Below are 12,465 nucleotides of genomic sequence, written 5' to 3'. Positions count from 1 at the left end.
AGACATGACGGAGACGACTCTCTGATCAATAACCAATAGTGGAACCTGGATGCTCATATTGGACCATACATATTCTACGAAGATCTTTATCGGTCGAACCGCTATGACAACATACACAGTTCTATTTGTCCATCGGTATGCTACTTGCCCGAGATTCGATCATTGGTATCTTCATACCTAGTTCAATGTCGTTACCGGCAAGTCTCTTTACTCGTTCCGTAATACATCATCCTGTGACCCAGTCACTTTGCTTGCAAGGCTTCTTATGATGTGTATACATAGAGGGCCCAGAGATACCTCTCTGAAACTCAGAGTGACAAATCCCAATCTTGATTCACACCAACCCAACAGACACCTTCGGAGATACCTGTAGAGATCTTTATAATCATCCAGTTACGTTGTGATATTTTATAGCACACAAGGCATTCTTCCGGTGACCGGGAGTTGCATGATCTCATGGTCTAAAGAACATGTATTTGACATTATGAAAGCAGTAGCAAACAAACTGAAACAATCAATATGCTAAGCTAACGGGTGGGTCTTGTCCATCACCTCATTCTCCTAATGATGTGATCCCGTTATCAAATGACAACTCATGTACATGGCTAGGAAACTTAACCATCTTTGATTAACGAGCAAGTCTAGTAGAGGCTTACTAGGGACACAATGTTTTGTCTATGTATCCACACATGTATCAAGTTTCCGGTTAATACAATTCTAGAATGAATAATAAAAATTTATCATGACATAAGGAAATATAAAATAACAACTTTATTATTGCCTCTAGGGCATATTTCGTTGAGTCTCCCACTTGCATTAGAGTCAATAATCTAGATTACATAGTAATGAATCGAACACTCATAGAGTCTTGGTGCTGATCATGTTTTGCCCTTGGGAGAGGCTTAGTCAACGGGTCTGCCACATTCAGATCCGTGTGTACTTTGCAAATTTCTATGTCTCCATCCTTGACGTAATCACGAATGGAGTTGAAGCGCCATTTTATGTGCTTTGTTCTCTTGTGAAATCTGGGCTCCTTTGCTACTGCAATTGCTCCAGTATTGTCACAAAAGATTGTCATTGGACCCGATGCACTAGGTATTACACCTAGATCGGATATGAACTCCTTCATCCAGACTCCTTAATGTGTTGCTTCCGAAGCCGCAATGTATTCCGCTTCACACGTAGATCTCGCCACGACGCTCTTCTTAGAACTGCACCAACTGACAGCTCCACCATTTATAAAAATACGTTTCTGATTTGTGACTTAGAGTCATCCGGATCTGTGTCGAAGCTAGCATCGACGTAACCTTTATGACAAGCTCTTCTTCACCTCCATAAACGAGAAACATATCCTTGGTCCTTTTCAGGTACATCAGGATATTCTTGACCCTGTCTAGTGATCCACTCCTGGATTACTTTGGTACCTCCCTGCCAACCTTATGGCAAGGCACACATCAGGTCTGGTACACGACATGGCATACATAATAGAACCTATGGCTGAGGCATAGGGAGTGACTTTCATTTTCTCTCTATCTTCTGCCATGGTCGGACTTTGAGTCTTACTCAATTTCACACCTTGTAACATAGGCAAGAACCCTTTCTTTGACTGATCCAGTTTGAACTTCTTCAAAACTTTATCAAGGTATGTGCTTTGTGATAGTCCAATTAAGCGTCTTGATCTATCTCTATAGATCTTGATGCCCAATATGTAAGCAGCTTGACCGAGGTCTTTCATTAAAAAATTCTTATTCAAGTATCCTTTTATGCTATCCAGAAATTCTATATCATTACCTATCAATAATATGTCATCTACATATAATATCATAAATGCTACAGAGCTCTCACTCACTTTCTTGTAAATACAGGCTTCACTATAAGTCTGTATGACACCAAATGCTTTGATCACCTCATCAAAGCGTAAATTTCAACTCCGAGATGCTTGCACTAGTCCATAGATGGATCGCTAGAGCTTGCACACTTTGTTAGCACCTTTAGGATTGACAAAACGTTCTGGTTGCATCATATACAACTCTTCTTTTAAGAAATCCATTAAGGAATGCATTTTTGACATCCATTTGCCAAATTTCATAATCATAAAATGTGGCATTTTCTAACATGGTTCGGACAGACTTAAGCATCGCTACGGGTGAGAAGGTCTCAATGTAGTCAACTCCTTGAACTTGTCGAAAACTTTTTGCGACGAGTCGAGCTTTGTAGACAGTAATGTGTTACCGTGAGCATCTGTCTTCCTCTTGAAGATCCATTTATTCTCAATGGCTTGGAAATCATCGGGCAAGTCTACCAAAGTCCACACTTTGTTCTCATACATGGATCCTATCTCAGCATGGCCTTGAGCCATTTGTCGGAATCTGGGCTTGTCATAGCTTCTTCATAGTTCGTAGGTTCATTGTTGTCCAACAACATAACTTCAAGTACAGGATTACCATACCACTCTGGTGCGGTTCGTGTTCTGTTTGACCTACGAGGTCCTGTAGTAACTTGATCTGAAGCTTCATGATCATCAGCATTAGTTTACTCTATGTTAGGTGTAGGCATCACGGGAACTATTTTCTCTGATGTACTACATTCCAATTCGAGAGGAGGTACAATTACCTCATCAAGTTCTACTTTCCTCCTGTCATGTCCAATATGCGACCCTACACTAAAGGAACTCGAAGGTCCCACCAAGGATAGAAGCACATATTGGAGATGCTTTTGCAAGGTGGATATCATTACATCGTACCATTACATAATAGCTGGGGATAAATACAAGAAGCATAAAATGCCACATGAATACAACAACATCATACACAACAACAACATCCGACTATGGATGAAACACAAACGGAAACTCAAACAACATCCACCCTGCTAGCCCAGGCTGTCGACCAGGAACCTATCCCCTGAACGAAGAAGTAGCAGAAGAACAACCCCAAGACAAGCATACATCGCTCTCACGTTATGATCATCGCATTACCTGTACCTGCAACTGTTGTTGTAGTAATCTGTGAGCCACGAGGACTCATCAATCCCATTATCATGGGTATCAAGACTAGCAAAGCTTAGTAGGTATGGAATGGATAAGTGGCGACGTTGCAGCAAGCGACTAAGCATTGTATGGTGGCTAACTTACGAGTACAAGAATAAGATGAGAAGCTACGCAAACGGTCGCAAACTAGTAATGATCAAGAAGTGATCCTGAACTACTTACGTTCAAACATAACCCCACCGTGTTCTCTTCTCGAACTTACCCAAAAAGAGACCATCACGAGTACACACGCGGTTGGTGTATTTTAATTCTAATATGGTGTCAAGTTCTCTACAACCGGATATTAAAAACTCCCATCCGCCACATAACTGCGGGCGCGACTCTCAAAAGTTTGAACCCTGCAGGGGTGTCCCAACTTAGCCCATTATAAGCTCACGATCCGTGGATACAATCCTCCATCACAGGACATACGATCAGACTCGGGATCCCAGTGCACAAGACATTTCGACAATGGTAAAACAAAACTAGCAAGACCGCCCAAATGTGTCGACAAATCCTTATAGGAGCTGCACATATCTCATTCTCAGGGCACACCGGATGAGACATCCTACGAGTAAAACCAACCCTCGAGTTTCCCCGAGGTGGCCCCGCAGTCTACTTGGTTCGGACCAACACTCATAGGACCTCTGGCCCCCCGGGGGGGGGGGGGTTGATTAAGAAAACTAGGGGCCCAGCGAAAATCCCCTATTTAAGTTTTAGTTGTTATTAGGCAAATGGAAAACCAATGTTGGGCCTTGCTGGAAGAGTTTTATTCAAAGCGAACTGTCAAGAGGGTCCCATACCCGTCACCGTGTTAGGGACGCAAAATCAAGGAACATAACATCGGTATGACAGAAACTAGGGCGGCAAGAGTGGAACAAAACACCAGGCATAAGGCCAAGCCTTCCACCCTTTAGCAAGTATATAGATGCATTAATTAAATAAGAGATATTGTTATATGGCAATTTGGGAGGCTTGATAAACAAGTGGTAGGTAGCGCGACATAGCGATAGCATCAAGACAACCAGCATATCAAAGATAGTAGTGAGATCCAAGGTGACGGTCATCTTGCCTGAAATCCCGCTAGGAAGAAGAACGAGTCCATGAAGAAGACGAACGGGCGAAGACGAACCAAGCATAGACGAACGAATCCTCACGATCGCAACGAAACAGGAACTATCGAGAAGAAGCATAACCGGAAAGAAGCAAACAACATGATAAACACACAACACATAAACATGACATGATGCTCAACCAAGATGATTGTAACATCCCAAATTTTCAATTTGGAATGTTATACATAGGTCATCATATGCATATCATATTTTACTTGCATTTCCTTTGCGATCCTAGAAATTCTAAGCAACTCAAGGACCCACGAAGAGAGTTGGGGATTTCATTTATTTTCATATTTGAATTTTTTCAAATATTGAAAGGAGGATCACTTTTGTTTTAATAATTTTTCTCTCCAAAATATTTCCAATATAAAAGTTAATGAGAGGACATAAGATGACTTCACCAAAATAAAAGAAATATTGGAGGAAAAATGTTGAAATAAAATAAATACTTTATTTGGATTTTATTGCTATTTTATTTGAATTAGAAAAAATATGCATTTTTAAAAATTGCATTTTTAGGCCAGAAAAATGTTCACTTTGTTCTAAATATTTTATTTAGACGGCAAAATTGTTTTTGGCATTTTTAGAAATTTTTACATATTTTATTAGGATTTTCTTTGGCGGATTTTTTTTTACAAAAAACAATTCCCGGACCGACTGGCCCGAAGCCTAGCCGGCCCACTCCCGCGCGCTGCCGCCTTCCCCGCCGCCGTGCTACGCACGGACGCCGAGGGGAGTCCGAGCCGGACTCCTCCCTGGGCCGGCCCCCTCCCCAAGCAAGCCGTCGCCCCGCCCCTTTATAAGCCGCCACCGGAGCCCCCTCGCCTCCCCACTTCGCCCCCCCGCCACAACCCGCCGCCGCCCCCCGCTAGCCGCCACCGCCTGCCGCTGCCTCCGCCGCCACTTGCGCTGCGTGCCATCGCCGCCGCAACCTTCGCCCGAAGCCCCGCGCTGACGCCGCCGCCGCCCGCTGCCGTCGCTGTTCGGATCCGCTGCCTCCGCCGACCGGTTTTTCTCCGCTTTTCTTCGGTTTATTTCGGTAAACCCTAGATTCGTTTTTTTAGTAGATCGGTTTTTTTGGTTCAGATCTATTCCGTGAACGTTCGTTCGTTTGGTTCTTATAACGAACGAATTCATTCGTTTTCCTCTGTTAGCGGACGTTCGTCCGATAGATTTTTCTTTTTCCATTTTATTTATCAGCAGGGACTTATCCGTGATTATTTTTATCGCACATCAGTCCTTGATATTCAAACTCTCGCAACTTTTCAACCGTTCGTCCAAATCCTGTGAAACCAACACCAAAATCTTCATCTTGAGCCCCTCTTTCTGGTTAATCAACTTGAACATTGTTTTGACATATTAAAATTTGGTTTCAAGCAGATTTGAATTTGAACTCCTTTTGATCGTAGTTTGAGTTTCGTTGCTCCAATTCGATTGATTCTTTTTGCAAATCGAAGCTCTTCAGGTGAACTTTCAGATTTGATCTTCTTATTTGAGTTTTACTCGTGCATATATGCTTGAGTGCGTATGTATGCTATTGTTTGTTTGTGATAGAATTCCGGGAGTGCGAAGCGTGCTACTACGAGTCTCTAGGGTTTGCAGATCGTCAGCAAGGCAAGTAACACTTGATCATATCTTTTATTACCCAGTTTTTTTGCATTAGTTCCAATCCTCAAACATTGCATGATTAGGATCTGATTAACATGTGGGTTTGGGAAGTAGATGATGAGGTAGAACCTATTGCCCTTTTATTATCAAACCCTTGGGAGTTACTTCTAAGTTATGCTTAGGTTGCCATGCTATGCTCGTAGACGTGGATTGGTTGAGTGTATCCATGACAAATGTGATAGTTGTTATTTAATGGTTAACTTAAGGTTGCTACCTTAATACACATTTAGGTGGATTGGTTGCGGGCACCTGGAGAATCCAGTGTTGTCCTAGGATATCCCAGAGTACCCGTGAGATCATCCTACGGTTCGCCACCCAGGATGAAAGGGATCATAAGATTATTCATGCTAGAAAGGGATCATAAGATTATTCATGCTAGAAACTTCCGTGTGCAGCCACAAGCTATTATGGGGTCTAGCATAGTTGAGTATGTTGCATGACCTCTTTCAGTGGTGGTCTAGCAGATGTAGGGGAAAGTAGGTGTAACTGTACACCCAGAGTAAAGAGTTAATGTTTCTGAAAGACTACGTCTCGGTCATCCGTTTCTCAAACACCATGTAGTGCGAAAATATCCAACGGAGGAGATCGAGTCTTGTGGGAAAAAGTGCGCAAACCTCTGCAGAGTGTACAAACTAATCATGGTTAGTCGTGTCCCCGGTTATGGACATCTTGAGTATCTGGTCTTAGATTATCATGTTGATCTCATCAGTCTAAAATTAAATTGTTGGGTTATTAACACTGTTTAATTGGGATTGAGTTGGAGTAACCTTCTCAATGTTTAACAACCACCATGATAGTTAAATAAAATATATTCCTTTGTTGCAGGATAAAATTGGCTTTACGCAAAAATAAACTTAGAGCCTCCACAGCCATATATGCATGTAGAGATAGTATTTATTCTGTTCATTGTTCTATTGTGTTATCTTGCCAGCATATTCCATGTGCTGACCCATTTCGGGGTGCAACATATCATGTTGCAGATTTTTCAGACGAAGAGTAAGGTGCGCTAGGTCATTGACATGCACTCATCTATGCCATTTGAGTTGATGGACTCACTTTATCTTCCAAGCCTTCCGCTGTTATCTTATTTAGATGGCCTTAACCCATAGTATTGTAATAAGTTCTCTTTGAGACGTTTAATGTAATAAGTGCGTGATTGCACTCTGTTATAAATCCTTCGAGTACTGTGTGTGTGTCAGCATTACCGATCCAGGGATGATAAGTAAGCATAGAGATTTGACTGCTTGAGGTCGGATCGCTACAAGATGGTATCAGAGCACACGCTGATTGTAGGACACGACCACTAAGTTAAACCTTAGGTCACTCTAATCTACTCATTTCTGACTCCTCTCCCTTTTCCACTCTATAGGATGGCAGACTCAAGGAACAATTTTGCACAACCGGATGAAGACACACCTTTTGGATGACACTTGAAGGAAGTCACTAGGTACCTGAACATTGGGATACCAAGCTTCACCGGGACCTACACCGCCACTTTACTAGAATAGGAGCGTTGGATGATTCGAGCTCAAGTTCCAGGAAGGACATTCACGCCAGTTACTGAGCCCATAGAGTTTTCCTTTGATGCACCAACCTGGAGTCTAGAAAAGAGCATGGCAACCCACATCACCATGGGAAGCATCGGTGAAGTTTATCACAAGGATCTTAATGACACTATCTACTAGATATGTGAGCGCCGAGATGAGCAATGGGAGATGATCAGCACCAGGAGGGACAGGTCCATTACAGCCTTCATCCAGGAGTTAAACCAGCAGATTCGTCGCCAGGAGAACTAGATGTGCGCAAGCATGATAGATCTGAAGAAGGTGATGACCAGGAACATGGAGCTAGAAGAGGAACTCAAGTCTGCACGCGACGGATATGAGGAGGAAATCACAATACTAGTGGAGAATAATGACGACCTGACGAGGAAGCTAGGAGTATTCATGGGAGACCCCGCGCTAGGAGGAGATGACGACCATTCCAAGGACATCCGTTCTCAGGACTACATCATCATTAACGACATCGATTGTGACCCCGAAAGTAGTGATGATGATTACAAAGACGAAGTTGGAGCGGATATCATGGAATCTTCCACCGATCAAAATTTCTAGTCGACCACCATATGATTAGTAGTATCGCCCCATGTACATAGTATTAGTCCGAGCACTTTTGTAACGGTAGCTAGGTCATTTGTATGCCCTTGTTTGAATTGATTGGTGAGATATGAATGTGTTTGTCTCATGTGCATATGGGTAGTGTTTTCCCTTTAGACCTCATTTTATTCTGTTTTCTCACCCTTTATAAACCCATAAGATGCCTTCGAGACGTGACAATGGATTTGCCTTCCCACTGGAGCTCACTCAGTTGATCCAGCAGCAGAATACCCTGATGCATCTATTAGTTCAGAATCAGAACCAAGGCAACAACAATAACAACCCACCACCACCACCGCCTGTTGATCACTTAGCCTGTTTTCTAAGGTTAAATCCACCGGTGTTCTCTAGTAGCACCGAGCCGATTATGGCAGATGATTGACTCTGCAAGATTGGAAGGGAGCTGACCACTGCAGGATGAACAGATGCGGAGAGAGTGTGTTTTGCCGCACATCAGCTTGATGGACCCACAACATCATGGTGGGAGAATTTCACAGCCACTTACCCCATTGACACTGTTACATGGGATCAGTTTCAATAGGCTTTCTGCACTGCGCATGTTACAGCAGGAGCTATGAACATGAAGAAGCATGAGTTTCGCAACTTGCGCTAAGGAGGACGCACAGTGGGCCAGTATGTGGATGAGTTTAGTAAGTTAGCATGCTATGCCCCTGATGACGTTGCTACAGATGCCGCTAAGCAGGAGAAGTTTCTGGAAGGACTGAATGATGATCTGAGCATGCAATTGATGGTGGCAACATTCGACAACTACGAGGAGTTGGTAGATAGAGCTCTTATGATTGAAGGGAAGCAACAGCAGATAGAGAGCCGCAAGAGGAAGTATGGACAAGGGAAGTCCAATTCAGGAACTCAGCAGAGACCTCGTTTTACCCCGAACTCGGGAGGACACACTCACCATAACCATGAGGCCACAGTCCCAATGGAGGAAGTTCGCATAATCATAGTGGACACAAGAATGTGAATGGGAATGGATGAAGCAGTAGCCAGAACCGTCCCAACCCAACAACGCCCGCCAATAAGGATCTAAGTCACATTACTTGTTTCAAGTGCGGGAAGAATGGACACTACACCACCGAGTGTTCTTAAGCAAAGAATGGTAATGGAAATTGAAGCTCTGGGAAGAAGCCCAACCCTTTCAACAGGGGACAAGTGAACCACGTTAATGTGGAGGAGGTTGAAGAGTAGCCAGATGCAGTTATAGGTAAGTTTTTGGTTAAGTCATTTACCGCAATCGTTTTTTTGATAATGGTGCATCACGTTCATACATATCAAAGGGATTTGTGGATAAGTATAAGTTGCCCACCAAAGTTCTTAGGACACCTATGTTAGTAAGCTCGCGAGGAGCGGAGTATATGGCAAGCAAAGGATGTTTTCAGATGCCGTTGACCATAGGTAGGGATGTTTTCCCCTCAGATTTAATAATTCTGGAGTCACAAGGGTTGGACGTGATATTGGGCATGGATTGGTTATCGATGTATGGGGAAAACATCGATTGTGCCAATAAGTCAATTATGCTCACCACCCCGGAGGGAAAAATGATTAAGTATGTATCCAGGCATGCGCCAAGTTGGACCCAAGTAAATTCTCTCTCAGGAGTTGTTCAGGAGGAAGTGCCGGTAGTGAAGGATTACCCAGACGTATTTTCGGAGGAACTACCAGGCATGCCACCGGATCAAGATATTGAGTTTTTGATAGAGCTGTTGCCAGGCACCGGACCGATATCGAAGAGACCATATCGGATGCCCGCAAATGATCTAGAGGAAATCAAGAAGCAGATTAAGGAGTTGTTGGAGAAAAGTTACATTCGGCGAAGTTCGTCACCATGGGGATCCCCAATACTTTTAGTTGAGAAGAAGGATGGAACGCTGAGAATGGTTGTTGATTATCATTCATTGAATGAAGTGACGATTAAGAACAAGTACCCACTACCGATGATCAACGATTTGTTTGACCAGTTGCAAGGAGATAAAGTATTTTCCAAGATCGATCTGCGATCAGGATACCATCAGCTGAAGATCCGAGAGCAGGATATACCTAAGACAACGTTCACCACAAGGTATGGGCTGTATGAGTACACAGTTATGTCATTTAGACTGACTAATGCCCTTGCCTATTTTATGAGTATGATGAATAAGGTGTTCATGGAGTTCTTGGATAAGTTTGTTGTGGTGTTTATTGATGATATTTTGGTATACTCAAAGAATGAAGAGGAGCACAAGGAACATTTGCATTTAGTTCTCGAGAAGCTCAGGGAAAACTAGTTGTATGCCATGTTCATCAAATGTGAGTTTTGGTTGAAGGAAGTTGGATTTCTTGGACATGTTATATCAGGAGAAGGTATAGCAGTAGACCCTACCAAGGTTTAGTCAGTCACCGATTGGCTAGCACCAACCTCAGTAGGAGAGATCCGCAGTTTTCTGGGACTCGCGGGATATTATCGGAGATTTATTGAGAATTTTTCCAAGATTGTGAAGCATATGACGGAGTTGTTAAAGAAGGACACTAAGTTCAAATGGACAGATGAATGTGAGGCAAGTTTTCAGGAGCTGAAGAAACGTTTGGTTACAGCCCCAGTGTTGATTCTGCTGGATATACGCAAGGATTTCCAAGTGTATTGCGACGCTTCTTGCTTAGGACTTGGAGGTGTACTTATGCAAGATGGAAGAGTTGTTTCATACGCCTCATGACAGCTTCGACCGCATGAGTTGAATTATGCCACACATGATTTGGAGTTAGTAGCCGTAGTACATGCGCTCAAGATCTAGAGACACTTTCTCATCGGAAACCGTTGTGATGTGTACATACATCATAAGAGTTTGAAGTACATTTTTACACAGAAGGAGCTAAATCTCAGGCAGAGAAGATGGTTGGAGCTTATAAAAGATTATGATATGAAGTTGCACTATCATCCAGGCAAGGCCAATGTCATAGCAGACGCTTTGAGCCGAAAGAGTTATGCCAATACCCTCATAAGCGGAGGATTACCAAAAGAGTTGGCCGAAGATCTCAGGGAACTTCGTTTGGAGATAGTCCCTAGAGGTTTTGTCGCAGCGATGGAAGTTCAGTCAACATTGTTGGGAAATATTCGAGAAGCTCAAAAGGATGATAAGGAGATTGCCAAGATAAAAGAGAGGATGAGCAAAGGAAAAGCCAAAGGTTTTCGTGAGGATGAGCATGACACATTATGGTTTGAGGATCGTGTATATGTACCCAATAATACGGAGATCAGGAAGTTGATACTTCAGGAAGCTCATGACTCGCCATACTCAATACACCCCGAAAATACCAAGATGAATTTTGATTTAAAGGAGCATTTCTGGTGGACTGGTATGAAGAAGGATACAGCCGAGTATGTGGCAGTATGTGATGTATGTCAGAGAGTGAAGGCGGAACATCAGAAGCCAACAGGATTACTGCAACCTATGCCTATACTCGAATGGAAGTGGGACAAGCTTGGCATGGATTTCATCACCGGATTACCCAGGACCTGATCGGGATACGATTCTATTTGGGTAGTAGTGGATTGTTTGACCAAAGTGGCTCACTTTATCCCAGTGAAAACCACCTATACGAAGTTGGCCAAGATATATATGACCAGGATCGTATGTCTGCATTGGATTTCCGAGGACCATCGTATCAGATAGAGGAACACAGTTTACCTCGAAGTTTTGGAATCAGTTGCACCAGACTTTGGGTACTAGGCTAGAGTTCAGTACAACCTTTCATCCACAGACAGATGGGCAGACCGAGAGAGTCAATCAGATTCTGGAGGACATGTTGAGAGCTTGTGCGCTAGATTATGGATCTAGTTGGGATGATAATTTGCCTTAGACGGAGTTCTCATACAACAACAGCTATCAGGCCAGTTTGAAGATGGCACCCTGCGGAGCTTTGTATGGAAGAAGGTGCAGGACACCGTTGATGTGGGATGAAGTTGGAGACCATCAGTTGTTTGGACCAGATTTGATTAAAGAATCCTAAGAAAAGGTTAAGTTGATTTGAGATAGACTAAAGGTAGCTCAGTCCCGACAGAAGAGTTATGCAGACTCCAAACGCAAGGAAGTAGTCTACGAAATCGGAGACAAAGCATATCTACGAGTGTCACCTCTACGAGATGTTAAATGATTTGGAGTTAAGGGAAAGTTAGCCCCGAGATTTGTAGGACCATACCGAGTTTTGGAGCGTATGGGAAAGGTAGCCTACAAGTTGGAGTTACCCAAAGGACTGTCAGGAGTTCATGATGTGTTTCACGTTTCTCAGTTGAAGATGTGCCATGCTGAGATGGCTGATATTCCTTTGAGGGATACAGTGCCCCTTGAAGAAATTCAGCTGGATAGTGATTTGACTTACGAGGAGAAACCAGTTAAGATTCTCAAGTTTGCCAGCCGAGTCACATGCAGCAAGGTTATCAAGTTTTGCAAAGTTCAGTGGAGCCACCATACCAAGGATGAAGCCACCTGGGAGCGAGAAGAAG

The sequence above is a fragment of the Triticum aestivum genome, chromosome 2B, assembly GCF_018294505.1.
Source record: "Triticum aestivum cultivar Chinese Spring chromosome 2B, IWGSC CS RefSeq v2.1, whole genome shotgun sequence".
NCBI classification, from domain to species: domain Eukaryota; kingdom Viridiplantae; phylum Streptophyta; class Magnoliopsida; order Poales; family Poaceae; genus Triticum; species Triticum aestivum.
The sequence above is the reverse complement of the archived record's forward strand: the minus strand, read 5'-3'. Positions refer to the sequence as shown.